The sequence below is a fragment of the Beta vulgaris genome, chromosome 2 (assembly GCF_026745355.1).
Source record: "Beta vulgaris subsp. vulgaris cultivar EL10 chromosome 2, EL10.2, whole genome shotgun sequence".
Classification (NCBI taxonomy): Eukaryota; Viridiplantae; Streptophyta; class Magnoliopsida; order Caryophyllales; family Amaranthaceae; genus Beta; species Beta vulgaris.
This window is the reverse complement of record NC_079203.1, coordinates 18,586,292-18,603,673: the sequence shown is the minus strand read 5'-3', so window position 1 is coordinate 18,603,673 and position 17,382 is coordinate 18,586,292. Positions and strand designations below refer to the sequence as shown.

Genomic DNA, 17,382 nt, shown 5'->3' with positions numbered 1-17,382 from the left:
GAATTCCCGCGGGCGCGGGCTAGATCCCGCAGGCGCATGATGGAGCTTGTGCTGTCACCTAGGGTCAAAATTAGCACACCAAAACCACTAGACAACACTTGTTAGCATGGTTAGTCTAAAACAAATGAAGATTGAATTCAAGTGAATTCAAAAAACGAAAAGAAACTAACTAAACTAAAAAATAAGAAACGAATTCAAGTGAATTCAAAAACACAAAAAATAAAAATAAAAATAAATTGAATTCAAGTAATTTCAATATGCAAATATTTTTTTCCTTTTATTTTGTTTAGAGAAATGAAGAGTGAAAGGAAAAGGGAAAGTTAGAGATTCGGGTTGCCTCCCGAATAGCGCTTGTTTATGCAGGTCCCGCACGACCGTTTACCTCTTTTCAATGACTAGTAGGGGTAGGTGTTTGGAGGTAGAGTACCTCAACTAGACCCACAGGAGTGCCTTCATAGTACAACTTCAGACGTTGACCATTCACCTTGAAACCTTGACCTTTTTCGTTCATAATCTCTACAGAACCGAACATGTTCACTCTGGTAACTGTGAAAGGGCCTGACCATCTAGACTTTAACTTTCCAGGAAAGATTTTTAGCCTAGAGTTATAGAGTAAAACCTTATCTCCAATCGTGAACTCCCGAGGGAGGATCTTTTTGTCATGCCACTTGTTGATTTTCTCCTTGTATACTCGTGCACTATCATACGCTAACAAACGAAACTCATCAAGCTCATTAAGTTGTAGAAGACGTTTCTCCCCTGCAAGCTTTTGATCCATATTAAGCTCCTTGATCGCCCAAAAAGATTTATATTCTAATTCAACGGGGAGGTGGCACGCTTTCCCATACAGAAGCCTATACGGTGAAGTACCAATTGGTGTCTTGAATGCAGTTCTGTAAGCCCAGAGTGTGTCATCTAATTTCGTACTCCAATCCTTCCTAGACCTTGCAACTACCTTCTCAAGAATGGACTTAATTTCGCGGTTTGAAACCTCTACTTGCCCACTCGTTTGAGGATGGTATGCTAATCTAGTACGATGGTAGACTCCATATTTCTTCAAAAGGGTGTCTAAATGTCGTTCATGAAAATGGGAGCCTCCATCACTAATCACAGCTCGTGGGACCCCAAACCTTGGAAATATGATCTTCTTGAACAAAGCTATGACTACCTTAGAATCATTAGTAGGAGATGCCACGGCTTCAACCCACTTATAGACATAATCCACAGCAATCAATATGTAGCAATTTCCATTGGAGGAGGGGAACGGTCCCATAAAGTCAATACCCCAAACATCGAAGATTTCAACTTCTAGAATACCTGTTTGGGGCATCTCATGCCTTCTCGAAATATTGTCGGTCCTCTGGCAAGCGTAAAATGACATGATGAAAGACTGTGCATCCTTGAACATTGTCGGCCAAAAGAAACCAGACTCATGGAGCTTTACGGCAATCCTGGAAGGGCCATGATGCCCTCCATAAGGTGAGTTATCGCAACTATTCAGGACTCCATTGACCTCCCATTCAGGTACACATTTTCGAAAAAGACCATCTGAACATTCACGAAACAAGTGAGGATCATCCCAAAAGTAGAATTTAACATCATGGAGGAACCTTTTCTTCTTTTGGTAGGACATATCAGGAGGTACTACACCGCCTACCAAGTAATTTGCATAGTCGGCAAACCAAGGAATATGTGCTATGACTGCATATAAATGATCGTAAGGAAAAGAATCATCTATAGGAGTTGAGTTCATACCATCTTCATGCCTGATCCTTGACAGGTGGTCTGCAACTACGTTCTCTGCGTCCTTCTTATCACGAATTTCTATGTCGAACTCTTGGAGTAAGAGAATCCATCGAATGAGCGTAGGCTTAGCTTCCTTCTTAGAGAGAAGGTATTTCAAAGCAGCATGATCGGTGTAGATAATAACTTTAGAGCCAATCAGATAAGATCTGAACTTCTCTAAAGCATAGACAATAGCCAAAAGCTCCTTTTCTGTAGTAGCATAGTTGACTTGAGCCTCGTCCAATGTCTTACTAGCGTAGTAGATTGCATACAAGACCTTATCCTTGCGTTGACCAAGTACGGCTCCAACCGCATAGTCACTTGCGTCACACATTATCTCGAAAGGGAGTTCCTAATCGGGAGAGCGGACAATAGGTGCAGTTATTAAAGCTTGCTTGATCCTGTCAAAAGACTCAAGACACTCATCAGTAAAAACAAATGGAGCATCCTTAAGAAGGACTTGGGTCAGTGGTTTAGCAATTTTTGAAAAATCCTTGATAAAACGACGATAAAATCCCGCATGACCAAGGAAGCTTCGTACCCCTTTAACATTAGCTGGTGGGGGTAATTGCTCAATCACTTGAACCTTAGCTCGATCTACTTGGATGCCCCTATCAGAAACAATATGGCCTAAGACAACTCCTTCAGTCACCATGAAATGACACTTTTCCCAGTTTAAGACCAAATTACACTCTTCACATCTTTTCAGGACTTTAGTGAGATTAACTAAGCATGTATCGAACGTAGAACCATACATCCCATAAAGACTTCCATGATAGACTCGATGAATTCAAAAAAGATACTCATCATGCAGCGTTGAAAAGTGGCAGGGGCATTACACAAACCAAAGGGAATTCTACGATATGCAAAAGTGCCATAAGGGCATGTGAATGTGGTCTTTTCTTGATCATCAAGATGAATGGGAATTTGGAAGAACTAACATCCCATCCAAATAGCAAAAATATTTATGAAAAGCCAACCGTTAAAGCATTTGTTCAATAAAAGGTAGAGGGAAATGGTCCTTTTTAGTGGCCATGTTGAGTCTCCTATAGTCTATACACATACGCCATCCAGTCACAGTTCTACTAGGAATTAACTCATTCTTTTCATTTTTCACAACAGTCATGCCACCTTTTTTTTGGTACTACTTAGACAGGACTTACCCATTTAGAGTCAGCAATAGGGTAGATAATACCTGCATCGAGTAGTTTCATCACCTCTTTCTTAACCACTTCCTGCATGTTTGGGTTCAATTTCCTTTGTGGTTCAATGCACGGCTTATGGTCATCCTCGAGGTGTATCTTGTGCATACAAAAATCGGGGGCTAATACCCTTTAAATCATCAATATTGTACCCTATAGCCTTCTTGTGATTTTTCAGAACAACTAGAAGTTTGGAAAGTTGGCTATCATCGAGTGCACCACTGACAATCACAGGATCTAACTCTTGCTCATCTAAGAATACATACTTCAAGTGAGAGGGGAGAGGTTTGAGTTCGGGTTTCTTTACCTCAACATTACACACAAATCGATCGAACCTCTTTACCTGTTGGCATCCAGCAAGGGCAGATTCTTCACTTGCTAGCATCTTCTCTATAATATCTACTTCATTGCTCCATATACTGCCATTACCTGTGAAAGAATCAAGACAAAGTACCGCCTCCAAGGGGTCTCCATAGAGAGCTTGGGGCATGTTATCATGGCAAATTATATCAAGCACATCAATACTACAACACTTTTCCTCTAGCATAGGACTTTTCAAAGCAGTGCTTAGATTAAAAGTGACCTCATCATCTCCAGCAGATAGTGTAAGCTATATTTTTCACATCAATGACGCACCTGTAGTATGAAGGAATGGCCTACCCAAAATGATTGGAATTTGCCTATCTTCCTCCATATCAAGTACAACAAAGTCCACGGGAATAAAAAATTTACCTACTCTAACAGGTACATCCTCTAAAATACCTATGGGGTATTTAACAGAACGGTCAACCATTTGTAGTGTAATATTGGTAACTTTCAAACTTCCCATATTCAATTTTGAGGAAACAGACAATGGCAAAACTCACACTAGCCCCCAAATCACATAAAGCTTTATCAATGAACAAACTACCAATGTGACAAGGTATAGAGAAACTACCAGGATCTTTTAATTTTGGTGGAGATTTATTTTGTAAAAGGGCACTACATTCTTCAGTAAAAGCAACGTCTCCACCTCATTAAAAGCCCTTTTCCTAGTCAAGATATCTTTCATATAATTTTGCATAAGCAGGCACTTGAGTAATTAATTCCGTGAAAGGAACTGTTACCTGAAGATTCTTGACGACTTCCAAAAACTTACCAAATTGCTTGTCTAGCTTACTCTTGAGGTGACGATTGGGGAAAGGAAGTTTGATAGGAGGAATCTCAATAGCAGGCTTTTTGGCTTCATTGGTCTCTTCATGTTCAGTTGCTTGCTTAGAGTTCTCCTTGTCATTTTTAGCTTCAGCTGGGACCTGTTCCTCATCATTTTTCACACCCAAAGTATAATAAATAGGCATGGGTGGTCCATTATAGTGAGAACCACTTCGGAGAGTGATGGCATTTGCCGCTCGTAGGCTGAACAGGTTGTGCTGGAAGATCACCTTGTTGGCAAGTAGAGTTCGAAGTAGCCAATTGTGCCAACTAATTCTCCAACATCTTATTGTGATCAAGAATGGACTCAATTTGTGCTTTGTCAGCTTGTCGATCTTTCTGCATTTGTAGCATCATGTTTCTCATCTCAACCATCATTGGATCGACAGGAGGTGCTTGTTGAGATGGATTGAAGGGTGGTCTAGAGAAACCAGAAGGGTGTTGAGAAGGTTGTTGGTAGTACCTCTGGTTCAATTGTTGTGCTTGTGGTTGTGGTGTAGGAGGATTTAGGACATTAGTGCTCTTGTAAGACAAATTAGGATGAGTTCTCAACCCTGGATTGTATGTGTTGGAGTATGGGTTGTTCGGCCGATATGTTTGAAAAGCATTAACTTGTTCGAGACAACTCCGACACCCTTGTGCCCAATGTCCAACTATGCCACAATTATCACACAAAATCTCGGATGTAGTACCCAAAGCAGCAACACTTGCAGGAGAGGAGAGCTGCATATTGTCAAGCTTATTGCTGATTGCATTCATCTGTTCAGCTAATAGGGATATAGAATCTATCTCATGCTTTCCACCCTTGTTAGCTAGTCCTCGAGGATTGCCATGTTGAGAGTTGTTAATAGCCATCTCCTCGATCAAATCATGTGCAGCATCAATTTCTAGTTTCATGAATCTCCCATTTGCTGCAGAGTCAAGGATAAGTCTCGAGTTGTTCCCCAAACCATTGTAGAATCCCTGAACTAGGAACCATTTTTGTAGACCATGATGGAGACATTCTCTCTGAAGATCTTTAAATCTTTCCCATGCCTCATGTAAAGACTCATCATTCCCTTGGGTGAAATTTGTAATCTGACTACGCAACCTAGCAGTCTTCTCTAGAGGGTAGTACTTTCTGTAGAAAGCTAGGGCCCAGGTACTCCAATCAGTGATCCCAAGAGTGGCTCGATTAATCCCATTGTACCACATCTTTGCCTTGTCTCGAAGTGGAAATGGGAAAAGAATCTCCCGAATCTGATCTTGTGTCACTTCCTGTTGCTTAATGGTAGAGCAATATTGGCAGAAATCCTGATAATGAAGATTAGGGCCTTCATTAGGTCCACTACCAAATTGTTTTCTTTCGATCATGTTTAACAATGCAGGTTTGATCTCGAAATTTACAGCTTCGATTTCAGGCATTTGATTGCTCTTGGGAAGTTCAGCCAAAGAGGGTTGGGAAAAGTCAGTAAAACTCTGAGCCATCTCTGATTCTGGTGGAGTAATAGAGACAATGTTGCTAGAATCAGAGATAGAATCCAAGGGATTATCTTCCCGTGAATTATCTCGCAATTGTCTGGAAAAGTTCTTCTGTCTATGAAAGGATCTTTCGATTTCAGGATCAAATGGTAGGCAATCTGAACTCAAACTCCTGCGCATAGAAGAACTAAAGAACAAACAATTAAGAGAATTTCGTCCCAAAGAACAAGTGTTCTCTAAGACGAGAGTGTATAATCTAGACTCTAAAACTGTAACAGGCTGTATTTTTAAGCAGATGTAATTAAAAGCTAGTTAATTGATTTAAATTAATTATGATATTTTAGTATAACTTGATGTATTTTGTCAAACAAATTAAGTGTTAAAGAGAAAGAAAAAAAATTGTTTCCTCTTTTACGTGGCTTAATATGGAAAAGCCAACATTTTGCCTTGTTGTCAATCTTCTAGCTTCCTCCAAGGAAATAAAAACCCCAACTCATTTTCTCTCTCTCACTCACTGTCCTCCTTCTTCCTCTGTTCTGTCCGTCAAATTAAGCAACATACTCTCATTTTTTATTCCTTATTCCTTCATCAAAGTTGTAGATCTCTTCGAGTTATTGAATTTAGACTCAAAAATCGCTCGATTCGGAGTTCGGAGCTATGAGTTACGCCCTTTGCAAGTCTGCTGTTATTTCTGAAATTCTGATGCGTTGCTGCTGTTCGGTGTTGCTGTGTGGGTTCTTTAAGTTCAATTTTCTCTCTCCTCTGTTGTTGTGCTGCTGCCATGGCTTGCTCCCCTCTTGTTGTTCGTCCCTGCTTAATTTGAGCAGAGGTACAATACTGCTCTCCTTAAAACAATTCACTTAGAGATTGTGATTATTTGTTTTGGTTAATTAAGTTAGGCCTAAAACTGATTTTGCCATACAAATATGTTTTTGATCTGTAAATTGAAAATCAGATATGATAAAAGTTTGTTCAACTTAAAGATTAAATCTTTCCTATTTATTTAATGGGTTGGGTTGAGGTTTATAAATTGTATTTATATTTCTTAAGTTAGTTTATGAAATCAAATTATCATAAGCCATGTTGTTTGATAGTATCCTCTATGAATTAGAATGAGGTTAATGGGAGTTAGAGATTGATATAGTGAAATGGATTCGTAGAATGGTTTGTAAATAAGGAGTTGTGGGTAGTTCATGAAAGAGTTTAGAAGGTATGAGAAAGTTAATTTTTTTATCTAATTGGTAGTAAGGATGTTAATTGTTGTTATTATTGTTTTTGAGGTTAATGTTGGAGTATGGCTATGGAGATAATGTTCGGATTTTGAGCTATACATGGTTATCAAATGTCGAAATATTGGAGGTTTGTCAATAAAGGATTGAATTGCGATGTGAGGTAACCTTTATGTTCAGCAAAATGAATCTACATGCCCATATTATATTGTGTTTTCAATATCATACATTGTTTATAGTCATGGCCATGGTTATAGATGCATCTTCATGTATGGATTTGTGAAATATATATGACTTGGTTATATTATTGGAATTGTTCGAAAACTATAAAGTATTCTAGAAATGTGATTTGAGTATAATAATGGGAAAACGTTTTCAACATGGTTTAGCTAGCTTAGTTTATGAACTGAGATGAAGAGTGGGCAAGGTACAGGTGGAGTAAAATGATTCGTATATGAGTTAAGACCAGATAAGGTCGAATATTATGTTAAGTTATGTTATAAGCCTGTACTTGCCAGCGATTTATGTAATGTGATTAAGCTATGCCAGCGATATATTTTAAAAGATGAATTATTTCCGAACAATTACCAAGTTGTTTCTGATATGAAAAATGTTTACGAACCAAAACCGTTTTGACGGGCTGAAGTAAAGTTACTGAGTTTTCGCTCATTTTAGTTTTGTTTTTGTTTTGTATTTTCTTCTGTAATTTGCAGGTGTATGTTTGGATTTCTGGATGAATCAAGAGAAAGAGTTTTCAGTTAAGAGATGGAAATTAAATTAGTGATTCGAAGTTATATTTAGAATATAGGTTGTTGAATATTAAGTTCTTATATGATGTTTCAGTATTATATTGTCTTGGGAATCGAACAGAGTATTATGTAATCTGTTAATTGATATTGAAGGTGATTTGTTGTTGTGGGCCCTGACCCACAGGTTCAGGAACGCTTTAAGGTTTATGTTTCCGATGCGAGTAAATGTTAATTCGTGGTTTAATTGAGTTTTATGAATCTTAAGTATGATAAGCTAGCAGCTCGGAAGTGCGGGCTGTTACAAAAACAATTAAAGAAAATGGAACAAAACCGTTTCCCCGGCAACGGCGCAAAATTTTGACAGGCTAAAGTCGTATCACCTTATCAAAAGTAATCCTAAAGTCCTCTAACAAATAGTAGTCATGGAAGTAGGGTCGAATCAACAGAGAAACAGCGTTCTTTTCCTAATTGTCAGTCAAATCTAGAGTATAGAAATGAGTGTTTGTGAATAACTATACTAAACTAGACTATAACTATATCAAGAATTATCAATAATAAGAAGTCTAGGGCATAGGTTCACCAATGATCAATATTCCGGGATAAAACACCAAATTCAACAATTAATAATGCAGTTAAATAGGTTAATTCGCTCTCTCAAGTCTAAATCAACCATAGTACGGTATTAACAGGCTCTCGCAATTTTTTAATACCAACTCTACCTATTGAAACTAGCCTTAACATCAAGTTTATACCTCTCAGCGGATAACCTAATATTGCAACACTATAACAATCAAATCTGGGCAAATTGGATTGAATAGACATAAAAACATTCAATAGGAATCAACATGCATCAATAAAAATCAATACTTTAATAAACATCCCCTCCTAATTGATCATGGATCCCCTTAAACCCTAGAAATAGACTACTCAATCATAATTGGGGAAAACATATTCATAATTAAATAAGCAAACATGAATTAATAATCAAGGATTGAATAGGAATAAAAAGAGGAAAGAAATAATACCAATTGTAGAACCTATCTTGCAAAAATCAAAGCTTCTATTGAAAATTCAATGTAGTTGGGGAAAAAGCAAAACTAGGGTTCTTCACTAATTGAGAGAAAAAGAGTTCTAATCTCCAATGAATTGATGATGGAAAAAAAAACAAAATAGAAAATAAGATAGGAAATAATAATATTCCCTTGAGTCTTTGTACCTTTCTATTTCCTAAAACAATTAGAAAAATAGAGTCTAATTCGTCAAAAGATAAAGCCCTATTCGACTAAGCAACACGGAATAACCCGCGGGTGCAGGTTTTCGTCCTGCAAAACAGCGTCAAATTGTAAAGACCATATCTCGCAAACTAGAAGTCGTATCGGGGCGTGTGATACACCGTTGGAAAGCTCTTCAAGTCTAGTTTCCAACCCCACTGGAATCACTAAATTCCCATCTCTGTATAATGAGTTATGATCAAAAGAGTGCATATGACTCGATTTCCATACTTCTTTTAATATGTTTCCGCTATGTTTGGGTTGCAATCTGACTCGAAGATGCCCTTTGGACTTCTCATTTGACTTAGCTCCTTCCTAGATGCTTCTCATGCTTAAGCTTGTCCAATAATACTCCAATTGTGTTCTCAATACCTGAAAACTATCAAAAACACCGAAAACACACACAAGAGTGATATCTTCTCAACTTAAGTAACTATATGCAATTATTGGCTAAGAATGCAACTAAATGAGCCTTAAATGCAACCTAAATGCATCATGAAATATCTATATTAATATGACTCATCTAACCCCAAATTTTCTTTGGACATGATTATATGAGGCATAATATAACTAGTATGTAGATTCTTAGGCTTGCATATGATCTTGGTTGCATTTCGGGAGCGAAAAGGCCATTTCCGTCCTATTTTGGCCTTTTCGCTCCCAAAATGTACTTATGAAGTGATTTAACCCCAAATTCTCTTTGAACATGATTATATGAGGCATAATATAACTAGTATGTAGATTCTTAGGCTTGTATATGTTGTTGGTTGCATTTCGGGAACGAAAAGGCCATTTCCGGCCTATTTTGGCCTTTTCGCTCCCAAAATGTACTTATGAAGTGATTTAACCCTAAATTCTCTTTGAACATGATTATATGAGGCATAATATAACTAGTATGTAGATTCTTAGGCTTGCATTTGTTGTTGGTTTTATTTCGGGAACGAAAAGGCCATTTCCGGCCTATTTTGGCCTTTTCGCTCCCAAAATGTACTTATCAAGTCATTTATCCCCAAATTTTCTTTAAACATGATTTTATGAGATATATTATAACTAGTGTGTAGACTTTTAGGCTTGCATTTGATTTTGATTGAATTTCGGGAAGATATATGTCATTTTTAGAAGTACTAACTACGGTAAAATGATTGAATTCTTATATATGTGTTTATTCCTTGGTTGTTTTGCAAGGTTTATGCGAATTCCACACCACGTTTGAGAAACTTTACCAAAGAAGAAATAGATGAAGTTCGGGATAAGTTGGCGTCCCACATTACCGATGATTGCATAGGATGACATTTAGCTTGAATGTACTAGTTTCTATCAATCCTATTTACACTTTTTACATTATTAAATATATTTGAAGTTAATTATTACCTTTCTCCACTTGTCATGTATTATCGTAGTGCAATTTGCAATTTTTTTTTGTCCAAGGGAGGTTTTGGGTGGGGGTGGGGTGGTGGGTGGGGTGGTGGGGGGTGCTGGGTGTGGGGGTGGGTGCTGGGAAGGGGGGCAGTGGGGGTGGGGGCTGGGAGGGTGGCAGTGGAGGTGGGGCTGGGAGTGGGCAGTGAGTGTAGGGGCCGGGTGCAGTGAGTGTGGGCAGTGGTGGTGGGCAGTGGAGGGTGTGAGGGTGGGAGGGGTGGGCATGGGGGTGTGAGGGTGGGGTGGTGGGGGCTGCTGGGGTGTGGGGGTGGGTGCTGGGAAGGGGGGAAGTGGGGGGTGGGTGCTGGGAGGGGGGCAGTGGGGGTGGGGGCAGTGGGGGTGGGGGCTGGGAATGGGCAGGGAGGGTGGGGGGTGGGTGTAGTGAGTGTGGGCAGTGGAGGGTGTGAGGGTGGGCAGGGGTGGGTGTGAGGGTGGGAGGGGTGGGCAGAGGTGGGTGTGGGCTGCTGTGATGCTGTTGTGTACAGGAGCTGGAGCAGGCAAAAAAAAAAAATCAGTGAAGGGTTGTGCTAGTTGGAACTAGCGCAGCCCTTCTATGAAATAAGCCCTTCTTCTTAGGATGGCTCCTGGAGCCAGCAGCCCATCAAGCTTAGAAGGGCTATGCTTTTCAACAAGCGCAGCCCTTCTATGCTTAGAAGGGTTGCGCTAGTTAAGAAAGCGCAGCCCTTTAAGCTTAGAAGGGCTGCGCTTTTTAGTAAAAAGCGCAGCCCTTCCTTGTGAAGAGTTGCGCTTGACTAACGCAACCCTACTTGAAAAGTGAAGGGATGCTATGGAAAGGGTTGCTGTCAAAAAGCGCAGCCCTACATGACATTTTCAGCGCAACCCTTCTGCTTTTTTCCACTAGTGATTAGCAGTCAAATCGGCAAATTTCAGAGTTCCGTATTTGAGAATGTCGTGAAGCTCCAATCTATGAAAAGAACTGCTATGGAAAAATTGATTTGAGAGGATGTTATGCCGTGTGATTTTTTTTGTTATTGTATGTAGCATTAACGTTTGGTAAGTTCTTGATTATGAATATTTTTGATTGAATCTTTTTTATTGGCGAGTTTATGTGATTGGATCTTATATGAGTTGATTGGGTTTAAATTTGATTTGATTGATATTTTTGTTTTGGCAAGTTTATGCATGGAATTAGGATTGATATTTCTTAGTTTTACCTTTGAAGTTTCCATTCTTCATGTTCCTGTACATCTTTCGAAATTTTCGAACCATGAGGGCTGCTTCTTCTTCTTCTGAATCCGAATCATCTTCATCATCTGCTTTGAGAGCAATTGATTTTGTTTTGGAGCTTTCACCATACTCAGTATCAAGGTGAAGCTCATGAGTCGTCAGAAGTGACCCTGCCAACTGTTTTAAGTTGAACCTAGTGAAGTCTTTTGTTTCTTGAAAAGCGGTGACTTTAGCCATCCATCTGTCCTTAGGAAGACTCCTAAGAACCTTTCGAACCTGTTACTCAGATGAAATAAACTTTCCAAGAGAAGCCAAATCATTAATAATGTTAGTAAAACGAGTAAACATGTCTCGGATGCTTTCTTTAGATTTCATGCAGAACAATTCATATTGATTCATAAGTAAATCAATTTTCGATCTTTTAACTTCATTAGTTCCTTCATGGGTTACTTCTAGTAAATCCCATATTTGCTTTGCGGATTTGCATCCCATGATCATATTATGTTCATGGGGTCCAAGTCCACAATGCAACAGTTTAATAGCCATGTCATTTACTTCCATTTTTTCAAAATCAGATTTGTCATAATCAGAGAGGGGTTTTAGAGTTACCTCATTTTTGTCATTTGTAGTTGTGACTTCGAAATCACCAACTTCAATGACTCTCCATACCTGATAGTTTTCAGCTTTGATGAATATCTCCATGCGGCTCTTCCAATAGTTGTAGTACTTCCCATTGAACATAGGAGGCCTTTGAGTGGAATAACCTTCTTCAAGTTTCTCGGTGGTATTCATTGTTCCTTGGATCTTTTTCTCAATAGGGTTTCCTATCTTACGTGAGTTCTAGCTCTGATACCAATTGTTATTTTCCTAGGAACACTACAAGAGGGGGGGTGAATTGTAGGTGTAGAAATAAACGTAACTTTTTGCGGAAATTAAAACTTAAACGAATAAACAAGCTAAAGGAACACAAGGGATTTTTACGAGGAAAAACTTCTTGGGCCCAACAAGAAGAAACAACCTCGACCACTAGGGATTTTAAACTCAACTCTTTCACTAATTAGGCCAAACAACTTTGTTACAACCTAATTCTAACTCGAGCCACACCTTGAGTTCCTAAACTCAAGTTCCTGAGCCACTGTTCCCTTAACAGCAGTTCCTCTCAACTTCACTCGAAGTTTTCTCACATACAAGCTTCACTCAAAGCCTTTCTCTTACAGAACTTCACTCAAAGTTCCCTTACCCCAAAAACCAAAATACAATTGATCGAAATAAGCTTAGTGGAATTAGAGTAAGAAGCAAAGAACAAATGGCTATTATGAGAGAATGAAGGCACTGACACTTAATAGTTAAACTCACTTAATTACTTAGTCAGACACATTTGGAACTTATTTAGACTTCATATTTATAGTGATAATCAAAAGAACGTGGGAGTAAAATTCGATTACATGTTAAGTCCATTAACCCATGATGTTCCTTCCCCTAAGGAACACGTTTCTCATCATGTCCCATGATCCCATGATTAATATGAACGTGGATATATTTTAGCCACATCCTAAGTAATAGGAGTTCCTTGAGCTTTATCCGAAAATCAGTTTTATAAAAACACTTTTATTATTAAAACTGAATTTTTAATCTTTAAGAAAATAATATCTTTTAAAAAATCTTTATAAAACCGGATATTATTTTCTTATTTTTCCGAAAAAAAATCTTTTCCTAAAACAGATTTTCTTTTTAAAACTGATTTATCATTAACTATTTGAAATTAGATAAAACTAATTTCCTATAATTTAGGCATGACTTACTCAATTCATATTTAACCGTTTAACTTTCACGCCTAAGTCTAGTTCCTTTTATAATCAAGTTCCTTTAACATTCGTTTAGTGCCACTTAGTTTGTTCCTTAAAAGGAACAAACTCTCATTCTCAAATAAACTGCCACTGTTCCTTACCATTCTTCTTTGTTCCTTTACATTGGAACTAGAAAATAAAACGCCTAGCTTCTATTCTCTTGATCCAATGCTTGCTCCAGTATCAACTATAGAAACTTCTTTACTTAGCCTTTGAAATCCTCTCTTGACTTCTTCTTGACTTCGTATTCTCCCAGTTCCTTCATTGATACCTTAAACACATACACTTAAATAACTCATTAGTTCACTACTTAGTTTGCATCTTTGTTTCTTTGTCATCATCAAAACTAGGGTTCAACAATTTCCCCCTTTTTGATGATGACAACAAAGGTACAAACTAAGGCAACAACAAATAATATAAGTGAATGAAAATAATAAAGAAGAAAATGAAAAATAAAACACAATTATGTAAGTAACTGAATTTTGATTTTTCATTTACCTTAACCTATTTTTGATTTTTCATTTACCTTATCCTAATTTTTAATTTAATTTTTTCAATTTTTTCAATTTTAATTTTATTATGTAAGTTTGTTCCTTAAATCTTTTCCCCCTTTGTCATCCTCAAAAAGAATAGACTCTGCATGTATTGATGAATTGATTTAACACCTTAAGACCATATACAAGCACCATTGTGGTTAAGTTAGAATCAAAGAGTAAACTTGCTCAAACATCAATCACATAATACTAGCCATTCCAAGGAAGAAATTATGCAAACATTTAGAAACACAGACATAAGAGCAAAAGTCATTGTTTATATAGCATTTGTTCCATAACAACAAACAAAGAAAGAAAAGAAAAAGGATTAAACAAAGTTGTGTTCCTTGAAAAGGAAACAGGAACAACAAAAAAAACTAAGAAAGGGAAGGGGAATGGTGTTCCTCTACAACCTCTTCTTCAACCACATCCTCTATTTCTTCATCACCACCCCATGAGTTGAGTCCAACTTGTTCCTTCAACTCCTCCAAAGCAGCGGCCATAGAGTCCATCTTCTTTTGTTGCGCAACACGTATCACTTAGTCTTCATAAGACTCATCATTTTAGTTTTAGGCATCCAAAGTCCAATGAAGATGATTATAAAATTTTATCATGTGTTGAGCAGGAAGACAAACATCATTAACCCAGTTACATCATCCGGAGATTCTGTTCCTTACCCTTGGAACTGAGGCAGAGGTGGATTTTGTGAAGGAACTGGAGGGGTTGAGTGGAAGGCTCATCTGTTCCAGGAATGGAAACAGAAGGTGAAGGGTGATAAATGGAGGAAGAAATGGTGGTGTGGTGGAAGAGTTGTGGAGGTGGAAGCAAAAGGATTAGGTCCTTTTATTTCATCCTTCAATCTGCTCAAAACTGGAAGGAACAGAGAAGGATGGAGAAATGGAGGCAGTTTTTGTGAAAGGAACAGAGAGTTTGGGATGGTGGTGGAGTGGTTCCTTGAGAGTAGGAGGGTTTCCTTTCTCACATCCGAAAGGACTAAAGGAGAGTCCTTGTTGGAAGGAACAGAAACAGTGAGCAATTTTAGACGATTGCTCTTCCTCACTCTCTGAGGAACAGAATTTAGGCTTGGTGCAATGTGTTTGCGCCTCTTGGTTTTGGTTCCTCCGGCTTAGGAACAGGTTCCTCCAAGATAACATCATTATCTTCTTCTAATCAGTTAGGCAGTTTTCTTTTCTTGAGGAACTGGAGCTATTCTCCCTTGAATGAGAACCCTTCTTGGACAGAGACCAAGTCCATTTAGAGTCTTCTCATTCAAATGTTCCCTTGTTTACTCCTATGTAGGTCCAACCAGTAAGTCTTACTTCAAAGTGATGAAGTAAGAAGTTATCAAGCACCTACCCAATCACATTGTTTTCAATACAGTGAGTTAAGATGTTGAATAAGAGAGGAAGGGAAGTTGATTTGAATGTGGTGGTCCAAGCAAAACATATAACACATATCTAAGAGACCCACTTCATTCCTCTTTTCAGTTCGAGGAATGAGTGCTCTCCATACCAAGTTAAATAGTACTTTGTGAAGGGGGAGAGTAGGTTATGGTTTAGTTTGTTTTGACCAGCAGTTCCTCCAAAATATTCTACAATTTTGTCCTGAGGAAAATTCGGAAAAAAAACAGTTCCTTTACAAGGAACTTCCCAAACTTTGCCCAGTGGCTTGATTAAACTTAATTTTCTTTCCTCTAACCTCAGTTGTGCAAGTCCATTAGTTTAGTAAAATTTGCACAAAATTCATCCATAGCTAAGGAACAAGGCATTTTAAAGGCGAATTCAAACAAGAATTCCATGCCTTGTTCCTTTAGAATGGAGTTAATTCTAAAATTCACTTTATTGCCCATTCTAAATCTACCAAAAACCCAAACATACCTAGATTCACTTCGTTCGACCCGTTTCTTGGAAGATGAAGAAACAGTTCCTTTGGAAGGAACAGGGTGATTTCTTCTTCTTCCCCCTGAGTTGTTCCGGGGTTTCTTCTTCATCATCTTCCCCAATTAATTTCTTCTACGCATACTCCTTCTGGAGATTCTAATTGTTGTTCTCTATGGGGTTTTCTTGAATTGGTCGGTTTCAAGGGTTTGGTTGGAGATGAGAATTTCCATTTTTGAAGTGTTGGTAGTTTTTGATGTTGGAAAAGGGAGTTTCTTGAAGTTTTTGCCATGATTTGAGAAGTTTGAGGTTTTTATGGAGTATCAAGAGGTGTGATGATTTTCGGCTATGGTGAAGATGAAGAGTTGGAGGAACACGGTTTCTAATAATGTGAATTAAGGAGGAGTTTTGCATGTAATAGTTTATGACACGCGGGAAAAAATAAAGCAAATAAAAATAAAAATAAAAGAAAAACGAAAAGATGATAATAAGAACAAGATTTAATTAAATCTGTATTCCTTTATTTTGGGATTTTTCGGATTTTTCGGATTTTTATGATTTTAATTTTTGAAAAAAAATAAATGCTAAGGAACTTGTGCTATAGGAACAACTAATGCTACATATCAATGTCCTTCATATCATGCATGTTTCTTAACCTTAGGAACAATAAGGGGATGAGTATTATGTGACATTTGTGAGTTGTTTAATTCTTTGAATTCATGTTTATGTTTTGAACATTCCAATTTGCAATGGTCTTAGGCAATTAAACACAATTATTTTTAGCACACAAAGTCACTCAAATTGATTCAAACATGGGGGAATGACATAGGAACAATCACTTAATTTTTATTAACCCTAACTCAAGCCTTAATTTCTCATATCTATCTCTTTGTAAAGGCTTAGTTAGAATATCAGCAATCTGATTCTCAGTTTGACAAAACTCAAGTTTAATCAAACCTTTTTCAACATTTTCTCTTAAAAAGTGATGTCTGATATGTATATGCTTTACTCTAGAATGATGCACTGGATCTTTAGAAATACTATAGCACTTGTATTTCACAATAAATAGGAACACATTCAAAGTTTATTCCATAGTCACTAAGTTGTTGTTTTATCCAAAGCATTTGAGAGCAACATGCAGCAGCTGCTACATATTCTGCTTCAGCAGTGGATAAAGCAACTGTGTTTTGTTTCTTGGTACTCCAAGAAACTAAACTATGACAAAGGAATTGTGCCATACCTGAGGTGCTTTTCCTATTTACAAGATCTCCAGCATAATCTGCATCTGCATATCCTTTTAGTTCGAATGTATCACTTCTTGGATAGTAGAGTCCAAGATCATCTGTTCCTTTAAGATATCTAAGAATTCTCTTCACAGCAGTTAGGTGAGACTCCTTTGGATTTGCTTGAAATCTAGCACACAAACCAACACTGAAAGCTATGTCTGGACGACTAGCAGTTAGATACAAAAGTGAACCAATCATTCCTCTATATTTTGTTTGATCAACACTTGTTCCTATGGAGTCTTCATCTAATCTAGTTGAAGTTCCCATAGGAGTGTGATTTATCTTTGAATTTTCGAGGCCATATTTCTTTAATAGTTCCTTTATGTATTTTTGTTGGTGAACATTAT

The 17,382-nt window shown here is 37.8% G+C and overlaps 1 long non-coding RNA gene and 1 other non-coding gene across 2 annotated transcripts; both read left to right on the top strand.

Annotated features, from left to right (window-relative positions):
• Window positions 1–5,163: 5,163 nt before the first annotated feature.
• LOC125495304 (small nucleolar RNA R71) lies at window positions 5,164–5,270 on the top strand. Its single transcript, XR_007271944.1, has one exon. It is a non-coding gene; the product is annotated as a small nucleolar RNA R71 (small nucleolar RNA).
• Window positions 5,271–6,038: 768 nt separating this feature from the next.
• Window positions 6,039–7,806, top strand: LOC125494799 (uncharacterized). The gene is made up of 2 exons (XR_007271041.1): window positions 6,039–7,031; window positions 7,582–7,806. It is a non-coding gene; the product is annotated as an uncharacterized LOC125494799 (long non-coding RNA).
• Window positions 7,807–17,382: the final 9,576 nt, after the last annotated feature.